This window comes from Erpetoichthys calabaricus, chromosome 7 (assembly GCF_900747795.2).
Source record: "Erpetoichthys calabaricus chromosome 7, fErpCal1.3, whole genome shotgun sequence".
Taxonomy (NCBI): Eukaryota; Metazoa; Chordata; class Cladistia; order Polypteriformes; family Polypteridae; genus Erpetoichthys; species Erpetoichthys calabaricus.
In genome coordinates, this window is record NC_041400.2 from 80,064,183 (window position 1) to 80,078,024 (window position 13,842).

General features: G+C 40.7%; 1 protein-coding gene across 2 annotated transcripts in view; it reads right to left on the reverse strand.

The window, feature by feature from the left end:
• Positions 1–13,842, reverse strand: part of LOC127528850 (uncharacterized) — a 257,989-nt gene that overhangs the window by 159,067 nt on the left and 85,080 nt on the right. The gene's annotated exons all lie outside the window — the stretch shown is intronic.

Below are 13,842 nucleotides of genomic sequence, written 5' to 3' on the forward strand. Positions count from 1 at the left end.
CTCAGAATTCTACACACAACACCCCATAATGACAACATGAAAAACGTTTACTTGAGGTTTTTGCAAATTTTTAAAAATAAAAAAATTGATAAAGCACATGTACATAAGTATTCACAGCCTTTGCCATGAAGCTCAAAATTGAGCTCAGGTGCATCCTGTTTCCCCTGATCATCCTTGAGATGTTTCTGCAGCTTAATTGGAGTCCACCTGTGGTAAATTCAGTTGATTGGACATGATTTGGAAAGGCACACACCTGTCTATATAAGGTCCCACAGTTGGCAGTTCATGTCAGAGCACAAACCAAGCATGAAGTCAAAGGAATTGTCTGTAGACCTCCAAGACAGGATTGTCTTGAGGCACAAATCTGGGGAAGGTTACAGAAAAATGTCTGCTGCTTTGAAGGTCCCAATGAGCACAGTGGCCTCCATCATCCGTAATTGGAAGAAGTTCGAAAACACCAGGACTCTTCCTAGAGCTGGCCGGCCATCTAAACTGAGCGATCGGGGGAGAAGGGCCTTAGTCAGGGAGGTGACCAAGAACCCGATGGTCACTCTGTCAGAGGTCCTCTGTGGAGAGAGGAGAACCTTCCAGAAGGACAACCATCTCTGCAGCAATCCACCAATCAGGCCTATATGGTAGAGTGGCCAGACAGAAGCCACTTCTTAGTAAAAGGCACATGGCAGCCCGCCTGGAGTTTGCCAAAAGGCACATGAAGGACTCTCAGACCATGAGAAAGAAAATTCACTGGTCTGATAAGACAAAGATTGAACTCTTTGGTGTGAATGCCAGGTGTCACGTTTGGAGGAAACCAGGCACCGCTCATCACCAGGCCAATACCATCCTACAGTGAAGCATGGTGGTGACAGCATCATGATGTGGGGATGTTTTTCAGCGGCAGGGACTGGGAAACTAGTCAGGATAAAGGGAAAGATGACTGCAGCAATGTACAGAGACATCCTGGATGAAAACCTGCTCCAGAGCGCTCTTGACCTCAGACTGGGGCGACGGTTCATCTTTCAGCAGGACAATGACCCTAAGCACACAGCCAAGATATCAAAGGAGTGGCTTCAGGACATCTCTGTGAATGTCCTTGAGTGGCCCAGCCAGAGCCCAGACTTGAATCCGATTGAACATCTCTGGAGAGATCTTAAAATGGCTGTGCACCGACGCTTCCCATCCAACCTGATGGAGCTTGAGAGGTGCTGCAAAGAGGAATGGGTGGAACTAGCCAAGGATAGGTGTGCCAAGCTTGTGGCATCATATTCAAAAAGACTTGAGGCTGTAATTGCTGCCAAAGGTGCATCGACAAAGTATTGAGCAAAGGCTGTGAATATTTATGTACATGGGATTTCTCAGTTTTTTTATTTTTAATAAATTTGCAAAAACCTCAAGTAAACGTTTTTCACGTTTTCATTATGGGATGTTGTGTGTAGAATTCTGAGGAAAAAAATTTAATTTAATCCATTTTGGAATAAGGCTGTAACATAACAAAATGTGAAAAAAGTGATGCGCTGTGAATACTTTCCAGATGCACTGTATATTTGTGTTGTCCTTCCCTGAAAGCTTTTAAAACCTCCCCATTGTTGGCCATTTTCATTGTATTTGTGTTCTAGTTAAATGCATTTACCTTTTATACATCTTTATTATTAATGAATTTTCTACTGACACACACACACACACATATATATATAATTTGTGTGTATAATTTTTTTTTGTCATTGTTCACAGATCTTTTACTTTTGTTATTTTTAAACATACCATTTATTTATTCAATAAAAAATGTATGAAAAAATGTATTGTATTTCCTTTTTTAAAGTTATAAAAATGAACTGGCTCTGTATCAATATGGGTGAATAAAACCATTCACATGAGATGAGTCTGCACACAAACAACGGTGTGTTATGTTGATTAAACTTGTAAGAAAGAATATCACTGCCCTCTGTCCACATGGTGTTCATCATAAACGGAACTGTTTCATGCTGTTTAAATTCTGCTCAGTTACTGGAGAATATTTTATTTTACAGCTGTTAAATTCAGTTCAGTTTTATTGTCTTAATAGGTAAGTTTGGTTTTTTGGGGGGTTTTACAGAGACACCTTGTAACAACATTAAAAACACATCACTAAGTACAAACGTATTACAAATATGAACTATAGCAGCAAGCAACTTACTGTAAAAAAAATTATACAGTATAGATTAAGTGATTGAGCTGTTATCACTTGAATCAATTTAAATCTGTGGATGTAAAGTTGAACTTCTTTGTAAGATTAAAAGCTGTTGGAATAAATGAGGATTTGAACCGGATGGGGCAGTCAGCACAATGCAATGCAACAGTGTTAATTCTTTTCTTTTTTTGAAAAAGGGCCATTTATTTCTGTAAAACTGGTTGGCTACATTAGGTTTTGTAAACCTGATGCCTTAAAACAAATGGCAATTTTATTACTAATAATTGATATCTAAAGATGTTTTTAAACAATCACAATTTGTCCATAGAAGGAAATTGCAACAATAGATAAAAACGGAAAGGGGACTTTATATAATTTATTACGTGAGTGGAAAAATAAAAATACTACATACTTGTATCATATATATATATATACACACATGTACACTGACACAGACAGTACCTGCCAAATAATACAAAGAGTACACAGCATGTGTTTCGCCCTAATTAGGGCTTATCAGGTGTGCACACCTAAGCTTCCTCTTATGGCGATCGAACCTTGGACATCAACGTTACGGCACAAAGGCTGCTTCGTTTATTTTGCAGGATGAATATTTTCATTATGGTCAACTAATGTGGAACTAAAATGATTATACCGTAATGTCAGGTTGTACTGCATGCACAGTTCCGATCGGGCCGTGCCGTAAAGTGGATTTTTTTTTGTTTTTAATGGTTTTTTCATTAAGCGCATGCGGTGTGTGTCACTACCTGGTTCCCGATGCCGGCCCGATCTGCGTGTGCGTGCGTATTGAAAGGCTACATCATCACACACTTTACGGTGCTGCCCAATCTGTTTAATGCATGCATGAACACGTTACGGCATGTTAGGCTTTCAATACGCCCGCTTCGCAAATCGGGTAGGCACGCAGATCGGGTAATGACAAATGACATGCTTCGTGTGGCTTCACTCCGCCCATCACTACCGTAAAGTGTTCACGCATGCATTAAACAGATTGGGCAGCACCATAAAGTGTGCGATGACGTAGCCTTTCAATACGCACGTGTGCACGGATTGGGCCGGCAACAGGAACCAGGTAGTGATACACACCGCATGCGCTTAATGAAAAATAAACAAAAAAAAAATCCACTTTACTGCACTGCTCGATCTGAACTTTGCATGCCCATTCACAACTTGACATTACGGTATATTCATTTTAGTTCCACATTAGTTTACCATAATGAAAATATTCATCCTGCAAAATAAACGAAGCAGCTTTCGTGGCGTAATGTTGATGTCCAAGGTTCGATCGTCGTAAGGGGAAGCATAGCTGTGCACACCTGATAAGCCCCAATTAGGGCGAAACACATGTTGTGTACTCCTTGTATTATTTGGCAGGTATTGTGTGTGTATATAAGTATGTAGTGTTTTTATTTTTCCACTCACGTAATAAATTATATAAAGTCCCCTTTCTGTTTTGATCTATTGTTGCAATTTCATTCTGTGGACAAATTGTGTTTGTTTAAAAATATCTTTAGATATCAATTATTATTAATAAAATTGCCATTTGTCTTAAGGCATCAGGTTTACAAAACCTAATGTAGCCAACCAGTTTTATAGAAATAAATGTTCCTTTTTCAACAAAAAAAGAATTAACACTGTGTCGCATTGCTTTGTGCTGACTGTCCCCCTTAGTGTTAACTGTGACAGTCCACTTGTTCAGATTCTTTTACTCGTTCTCAGGTCAGATGCTGAAGGAATCAAGAATCAAGAGTATAAAGCCACTGGTTCAAATCCTCATTTATTCCAATGGCTATTAATCTTACAAAGAAGTTTAATTTTACATCACTTCAATTTTTTTACAGTAAGTGCTTGCTGCTGTAGTTCATATTTGTTATAGGTTTGTTATTAGTGATGTTTTTAAAGTTGTTTCAAGGTGTCTGTAAAAAACCCCTGAGAAACCAAACTTACCTATTAAGACAATAAAACTAAACTGAATTTAACAGCTGTAAAATAAACTATTCTGCAGTAACTGAGCATAATTTGAACAGCATGAAATAGTTCAGTTTATGGTGAACACAATGTGGACAGAGTGCAGTGATATTCCTTCTTACAAGTTTAATCAACATAATACACCATTGTTTGTGTGCAGATTCATCTCATGTGAATAGTTTTATTCACCCATATTGATACAGAGCCATTTCATTTTTATAACTTTAAAAAAGGAAATACAATACATTTTTTCATACATTTTTTATTGAATAAATAAATGGTATGTTTAAAAATAACAAAAGTAAAAGATCTGTGAACAATGACAAAAAAAATTACACATATGAGTAGAAAATTCAGTAATCATAAAGATGTATAAATGTTAAATGCATTTAACTAGAACACAAATACAATGAAAATGGCTAACAATGGGGAGGTGTTAAAAACTATTATAGAAAGGGAACACAAACATATTTACAGATTTTTACCTTGGTATTAAAAAAAATGTTAGCCAAGGTTTTGAACACAGTAAAAGTGAATCATTAAATTTGTCAAAAAAGGAAAAATGCTACTTTAGCTTTATGAACAAGACAAGGGGGCTCCGCCCCCTGCTCGCTTCGCTCGCCTACCCCCGGCGTTGGGTATCCTGAAATACATTGTATATCCGTCAGTCGAGCTCGTTCGTTTTGAACCCGTGCCTGCTTTGCTTCCGCAGTTTCAGAGGCACGTTTACTTCACTCCGCAGTGGTGCCACTCACAATATGGCGGTGACGCCTGTGCCTTCACTCCGCAGTAGTGCCATTCACAATATGGCGGTGAAGCCTGCGCCTTCCGTACTTTATGGACCCGTGGGTCCTCCATAGCCTCTTCCGTTTGAATCTGGGATGCAGCGCAGAGTCCTCTTATTTGTGTGGCTGTGTCGGTAGTCGTTAGCCATGGGCGCGTTGTTGCTTCATTACTCATTCACGTCAGTTGAGCTCTTTTGTTTTTGGGCCGTGACTCCTTCGTGCGCGGTGGATAAGACTTCGCGTGCGGTTTATGAGACACGCGCTGTACGCGCCTGCGCAATACGTCTCATGGTCCCATCGCCGTGTCCCTGCGTCCATGCCATCCGGTTTACCATTCTCGGTTAGTAATATGGATACTACCCAGAGTCAAAGAGTTATTATCCAGCAATATTCCACAAAAACTGTGTTCTATTTATACTGACATTTTTCCTGATCTGTCCCTTAACATTTGTTCACTAATAACATTTTTAAATCACCTTTGCTTACAAGTGTAGCTCAAATTGCTCTACAAAAATATACAGTTACAAAGAAAATTGAAGGTATTATAAAAGTAAATAAGAAGCAAATGGATGGGTCCTTATCCTTTGTAATAAATACACTGCATGGTCAAATGGCCAGGGACAAAGACAAACTTGCAGCTTTCAAGGTTGCTGGAGATAATAAACCTCTGGGGGTCCCAAGCCAAAGCCTGCACAGCCCCCTCTGCACATCCCAGCATACATAATTGTGGCCATCTCAGTCCAATCACAATTCCATTTCAGCACGTCTTGTGAAATTTTCTTCTGTCCGGCATCACAGGCAGTTTGAGTTGATATAACAGACAGTGGAGATGCAGGGGGCAACAGAGAAACACAGCATAAGTTAGTACCCAGTGCGGATCTTACAAACTGTACACTGTACTGTAGCCTGGCACATCTCTATTGGGAAAGCATTCCAGATTTTGTTGCATGAGTACAGAAAGCTGCCAGTTTTTATGGTTGATCTTGGAATAAAAGGAATAAAAAGCAAAGCAACGTTTGAGAAAAGAAATGTTGGGAGCAGACACTCCAAAATACTGACAGGGTCTAAAATACTTAAAACCTTCTAATTATTTAATAGAACCTTGAAATCAATTCTGTGTGAGTCAGGCAGCCAGTATAATGAGACTGAGACAGTTTTCAGAAGAAAAAAAAACAAAATAGGCCAATACCTTGTGATCACTTGGCAAAGGCACAGCAGATCAGAGCAGAGGTTGGGATGGAGGATTCTAGAAGTGCAGACAGGAGGACCAGCCACTACTTCAACAGGCACACATCTCTCCATCCTTCTTCTTTAACTGCTGCCCCATAACATGGCCAGACTCTTCTACTTCACTGTAACTGTTAAGAACATAAACTCAGTAGATATTCACTCACGTAGTTCAAACATTAATAAAGTGTACCCTTCTTGTTCTGCCTCCTTCCTTGGTACACCTGCAGATCAATTATTACCAAAGTAAACCATCACAATAGATAAAGTTCTGCTTAGAGTAAAGTCCAACTAATAATAATAATTGCTGTGTTTTTTTGTTGGATTTTGAAAGAACCCCAACTTAATTGTCATTATATGTAGCATCATTTTTTTTTTACATTACGCATACGGTAGACATTGTTATAATCTCTGTATATCTGAACTTCTAATGTGATGTGCTCAGGTGTCATTACTTACATGAAAACATCTTTGTTTTTCTCTCCTGCCTTAGTTTTGTTTTAATTTTAAATTAAGTCTTGGTTCTTTTAAAATCAACAACAAAGCACAGTAACTTAAGAAAATAAATGTTACTTTGCAAAATGGAACAACATCCCTGTTTAGTGACTGCTGGTACTGATGTGCCTCAGTCTATGTGTTTGTGAGTATTCACACTCTGAGGCTTTCCTGTCTAAAATTAAAAAGCCAGTGCTAGTTACTGGACAGAGTGAGCAGACATACAGTATAGTATTCAAGGCAGCAAAATATTACAGATCAAGTAATAAATACGGGGAGGCTTTGCAGGAATTGTGCACAAACTACTTCTAAAACTTAAAGCCTCAGTAGTCTTACCTGTAGAAATAGCAAATCTAACATAAACTGCACATCATCTCGAATTGGAAATCTTAAAAGCAGAAGAAAAGGACATCCAGTTGGGTCTCAGAATTTGGATACACTGGCATCTGTTCAGCCACTTGGAAGGCTGGTTACCACCGGGCATCCTGTAGGGTCAAGAAAAAAAATACAATGAAGGGGCATTGTATTTCTAACTGCAGCAATAAGAAATGTTATTTCTAAGGAGCAAGCCTTCTCCATTATATTCAGTTAAAGGTATGTGTGTGTGTGTGTACTCCTCCTAATCCAACAGCTTAAATGATAAGCTAATGACAAATGACAACAGCAGGTGCCCAGCCTGTCATCGTGCCACATCAGACGCACACCACACTTCTCTGATGGCTTTGGATATAAATTTTAAAATTGCCAGTTTTCAGCCATAGAATTTTTTCTACCAAACAAGGTTAGAGAAATCAATTTCAAAATTATGAATAAACAGTAGCCAACTAACAAATTAATTCATAAGTATGACATCAATATATTGCCAAAATGTAGTTTATGTACAAATGAAGACAAAACCCCTTTTACATTTCTTTTACTTCTGCTCCTATTCCAAAATGTTTTATAAAGATTTATTTCTGTTACGGTTTTGAATGACAAACCAATATCTCACTGTTTAATAAGTATTGTTCTTCTTCTGTATACAATTTTGAAGACAAAATGTTAGAAAATGCAGTAACTGTGGTTTCCTTGCTTCATAAATTTCCGTTACATAAGTGTAAATTTCAGAACGTTAGACCCTCTGTTACATCTTTCTGTATGAACATTAATATGCTAGAAATAGCTTTAAAAAACAGAAAACACACTAAAATAATTAAAACGTGTAAGATTCTGATCTGCTTCATTAACAATTTGTAATGCTATTTTTTGCATCTCGCTTTCTTGTAATAACTTCGCTGTTGCTACTCTTGTATGTAATTTAGCCTTCATTATTATATATTTGTTAACTTTATTATGGAAAAACTATTGTATTGATGTAATCGGATATCAACATAAAAAAATACCGATGATTTTTGGAGGGCACACTTTACACCCGACAAGTGTCAGTCCTGCACTCCTAATTCTATTCCTAATTTGACACCTCGATTACATTGTTTTGCTTAATTATTAACATGCCGTTCACTCTTTAAGAAAATGTTAAAATAAACATACCACCAAATGCTAATAGGGTGTTTCGAAATAAATGAAATACATCCATTAAGCCAAATACAGAAAATGCTGCGACTTTCACATTTCACACACACGAGATTACGAATGTCATATTGCAACTAAAAATGAAAATCCTTATTGCCTTTTTCATCAATACAATGTACTTACAAAAAGGTATACATATCCATTATATAGTTCACAGACATACATCGCATTTCATTTCGCTCCCTCTTCAGTCGAATGGAGTTAAAATTTTCAGGCGACAAAATCTTTTCCAGTAAGGGCTCATTTGTACTTCACGCTCAGAACACATTTGCGCTCGCATCATGGCTGCCACGCGTTCTGAGTGTTCATTTGATGCGTCCTCTTAGCAGGTCCTCAGAAATTAATGCAACGTGTGCGCGAGTTGCAGTACCAGCAAAAAGTCGGGGGGCACAGTGTGCTGAAAGTTGGAATGTGACATCAGAGTCTCTGTTTACTATCTACATGTGACAGAAAGCCGCTTTGCGGATCCTACGAGATCGGTGTGCGCACTTCGATATTTGTTAGCGCTGCTGTCTTGCAGGGAGTCACGTCGCTGATATTCCCTGCCTGGAGTTTACACGTTTTCCTGCTGGGTTTCCTCAGTGTGCTCCAGTTTCCTTCCAAAGATATGCAGATTTGGGGATTTGGTGCCGCTAAAATGACGCTAGTGTATGCATGTGCTTGTATTCACCTTGCGATGAGCCGAGGCATCGTCCAGGGATTGTTTCTCACTCGTGCCCAATGCTTGCTGGAATGGACACATCCCTGGATTTAATCAATAAACATCCTTTTCAGAGATATTGCGGTAAGGTGTCATCGGAATGTAATGGGTGTTCTAGGCAATTCACAACACAAAGAAGCTGAACATGTTCTCACCGTGATAATATCTCACACTGCCACCTGTCGGATTCCTCCAGATTTACGTAAAGTACGCGCACAAGTATAAACACTTCAACGCTTGCGTAGCAGGAGCGTCCGCTGCAGCATGCGTCGCGTCGCGTGAAATATAACTCCGGCCTAAGAAGTCCACTTACAGACGGTGATAAACGGCAACACAAAAATGACTCGCAAGTACAATTCAAAACTGACGAGTGACGTGTGTCGTAAAACATGCGCAGAACAAATCAGGCAGCATCGTGAAATTAATTTTAATTCAGCAGAGAGCGCGCAAGACAAATTGGATGGGGACTCATGTCGCAAAGTAAAGAAACGCTATGGATCGGGCAGGGTCGTAATAGTAAAGTTCTGCTCATGCATGCTCATTATCGCGCGGCTAGGGTTGTCTTTGTGCGCATGCGCTCTGAGATCCCCGATTATTTATATAGCACCCTGCCCAAAATTCAGAAAGAACAATAGGACCGATATAACATTGGCTACATATTATATCTTCACTAAATAAAGATAAATACTGTACAGGATATACAAAACATTCAAGTAGAATAAAAGACAATAATTCAGACTAAAATACAACATATAATACTACAAAAAAATCTTGAACAAATAACATAAATTGTGATAAAAATGCAAACCCTGAGTACCTGGACAGATAGAGGGGGTAAACTGAAAGAAGGGGCAGTATGTCAGGTCTGTTTATGTCTTCCTAAACGAGTGAGTTAAAAAAATGAATGGAGTCAGCTGATGTCAGTAATTTTGGGAGGTCATTCCACAGTCTGGGCACAATACAGCTCACGGCCCTGTGTCACCCACAGAGTGCAGCTTAGTGAGGGTCACAGAATCAGAGGAGCTTATTGGGCAGGTTAATATTCAATCCTGTAAGACAGAGGGAGCAGTGAAGGTGCAGCAGGATGGCTGTTGCCAGACCGTGTCAGGACCCTTGCAGTTGAGTTTTGAATCAGCTTGAGCTGTGATATAAGATTATATTATTATAAAATTAAGATAACTTAATTATTATATTATAAATTAAGGCATGAGGGTTGTCATGCATTTGTAATTTTTTACAACTTTTTTAACAGGTTTGACCACCCTAACCCACTCTCACTCTCACCTCGGAGTACTGCACCCTCCACACATCCTTCTGCTGATACCAGCATAGGAAAAACATCCCCACCCATAATAACAACAGCGCAAGTGAGCAGAGAGCTGAGGAGACTTCGTGCCAGCAAAGCAGCGGGTCCAGATGGAGTATCGCCACGACTGCTGAAGGTCTGTGCATCGGAGCTGGGGGGTCCTCTACAGCGCATCTTCAACCTGAGCCTGGAACAGGGGAGAGTCCCGAGGCTTTGGAAAACATCTTGTATCACCCCAGTCCCAAAGGTATCACGTCCTAGTGAGCTGAATGACTTTCGGCCTGTTGCTCTGACATCACATGTGATGAAGACCATGGAGAGGCTGCTGCTTCACCACCTTAGGCCACAGGTTCAACACGCCCTTGACCCTCTGCAGTTTGCATATCAGGAGAAGGTGGGAGCGGAAGATGCCATCATCTATATGCTACACCGATCCCTCTCTCACTTGGACAGAGGCAGTGGTGCTGTAAGAATTATGTTTCTAGACTTCTCTAGCGCCTTCAACACAATCCAACCTCTGCTCCTTAGGGACAAGCTGACAGAGATGGGATTAGATTCATACCTAGTGGCATGGATCGTGGACTATCTTAAAGACAGACCTCAGTATGTGCGTCTTGGGAACTGCACGTCTGACATTGTGGTCAGCAACACAGGAGCGCCACAAGGGACTGTACTTTCTCCGGTCCTGTTCAGCCTATATACATCGGACTTCCAATACAACTCGGAGTCCTGCCATGTGCAAAAGTTCGCTGATGACACTGCTATCGTGGGCTGTATCAGGAATGGGCTGGAGGAGGAGTATAGGGACCTAATCAATGACTTTGTTAAATGGTCCGACTCAAACCACCTACACCTGAACACCAGCAAAACCAAGGAGCTGGTGGTGGATTTTAGGAGGCCCAGACCCCTCATAGACCCAGTGATCATCAAAGGTGACTGTGTGCAGATGGTGCAGACCTATAAATATCTGGGAGTGCAGCTGGATGATAAATTAGACTGGACTGCCAATACTGATGCGCTGTGCAAGAAAGGACAAAGCCGGTTATACTTCCTTAGAAGGCTGGCTTCCTTCAACATCTGCAATAAGATGCTGCAGATGTTCTATCAAACAGTTGTGGCGAGCGCCCTCTTCTACGCAGTGGTGTGCTGGGGAGGCAGCATTAAGAGGAAAGACGCCTCACGCCTGGACAAACTGGTGAGGAAGGCAGGCTCTATTGTTGGCATGGAGCTGGACAGTTTAACATCTGTGGCAGAGCGAAGGGCGCTCAGCAGGCTCCTATCAATTATGGAGAATCCACTGCATCCACTAAATAATGTCATCTCCAGACAGAAGAGCAGCTTCAGCGACAGACTGCTGTCACTGTCCTGCTCCACAGACAGATTGAGGAGATCGTTCCTCCCCCAAACTATGCGACTCTTTAATTCCACCAGGGGGGGTAAACGTTAATATTTAACATTATACATAGTTATTGTCTGTTTTTTTCACCTGTATTATTATCATTCTTTAATTTAATATTATTTATTGTATCAGTATGCTGCTGCTGAAGAATGTGAATTTCCCATCGGGATTAATAAAGTATCTATCTATCTATCTATCTATCTATCTATCTATCTATCTATCTATCTATCTATCTATCTATCTATCTATCTATCTATCTATCTATCTATCTATCTAATGCAGTACACTATCGTAGCCTTTTTTTCCTTTGATAAGAACAGATGAGCAGGCAGCGTGTGCCTTTTCTTTCTTGTCTTTATTGAACAACAACAACTAACAAAATGTGCAAGGCATTACCAATCATATCACTAGGTGTCAACCCACAATCAGACATCAATAGCTGAACTGAAATGCACACTTATACTGATACAGTATATAACAATTCCTCCCCTCTAAACGTTAGAAGTAGTTAGCTTATTCCCCCCCCCCCCTTTTTTTTCTTCTGAAGAAATCAAAACATTGAATTCTAACTATACATTTAATTGTCAGTTAGTCTCTGTGGAGGCTTGCATATGCGAATTGGGTAATGTCTCTCTTCACAGGGCAATTTTTCTTGATTTGTTACAGCAGTATTAGCCTCTGCAGTAGGTGATGGAGATAATGCACATGGGCTCTGTACTTGTGCTGTTTGAGGAGATGGTAAGTGCTCTGGACAGTTGATAGGAGCAACAGCAGGGGAGTCAACAGGCAGTGTGGATATCTCTTCAGCTCTAACCAACCCTGATTTTCTCAACTGGTCAACATGACGTCGCCATATGACACCTTGAGTAATCTCTACCTTATAGAACAAGGGACCAGTTTGCTCTTTGACTAGTGCAGGAACCCATTTCTGGTCTCCTCTGTAGCTCCTGGCAAGAACTGATTGTCCAATGGCAAAGCTACAGTATGTGTAACCTTGTCAGTTGCTTTATGACCGTGTTTGATTTGTCTGTCTTGCACAGTCTGCTTGAGATTTGGTTGCAGCAGGTCTCATCTAGAGCGAAGAGGACACCCCAAGAACAACATAGCTGGAGTCTGGTTAGTTGTAGCATGGATGGAATTCCGATATGCAAGTAAGAAGTTGGCCAATTTTTGCTGAAGGGTTAGCTTCTCATATGTCATTGCTCGAAGGGTTCGTTTCAAACTTTGCACAAACCTCTCTGCTAGGCTATTTGTGGCTGGATGCCATGGGGCAGATGTAATGTGCCGTATGCCATTTCTGCGGAGGAATACCTGGAAATCTGTTGCTGTGAACTAGGGTCACACTCACTAGTTATCGTGGAACTCCAGTTCTAGCAAATAAGTCCCTCAGTACTTCAATGGTGTGAGAAGAAGTGGTGGAGCTCATAGTGAAAACCTCTGGTCATTTAGAGCATGCATCGACTGCCACTAGGAAGGTTGTCCACATGAATGGTCCTGCAAAGTCGATATGAAGCCACTGCCAAGGTAATGTAGGCCATTCCCATGGGTGAAGTGGTGCACGTTCTGGCTCATTCTGAACCATCTGGCAGCCATTACATTGCTGCACTATTTTCTCTATGTATTCATCAATACCTGGCCACCACACAAAACCTCTGGCAAGTGCCTTCATTTTCACCACACTAAGATGGCCCTTGTGAAGCTCTTCTAATACTCCATGTCTTAGTTTAGTGGGTACAATGGTTCTTAACCACCACATCACACATCTAGCATTTAAGGCAATTTCATCACATCTCAAGTAATATGCAGCCAGCAGGGATTTGTGCTGGGCTGTCCAGCCATTCAGTGTGGCAGCATACACTTGAGATAGGACCTTGCCATGTTTTGTTTCCGTTTTTACCATGTCTGCCGTGACGGGCAGACTTTCAATCTGGCTGATGAAGATCATATCTATTGTTTCCTCATCTCCAAACTCATCTTTTTCAGCCTCCAGCCGCAGTTGTGACAACCCATCTGCATTTGCATGGCAGGCTGTACATTTGTACTCAATCTTGTACCTGTGTCCACTAAAAAACAATGCCCAGCACTGCATTTGGGCAGCAGCTGTGGCAGGAACTCCTTTCTGCGGGCTGAAAATTGAGGTTAGTGGTTGGTGATCTGTGACAAGGGTGAATTCCCTACCAAAAAGGTACTGGTTGAACCTTTTGA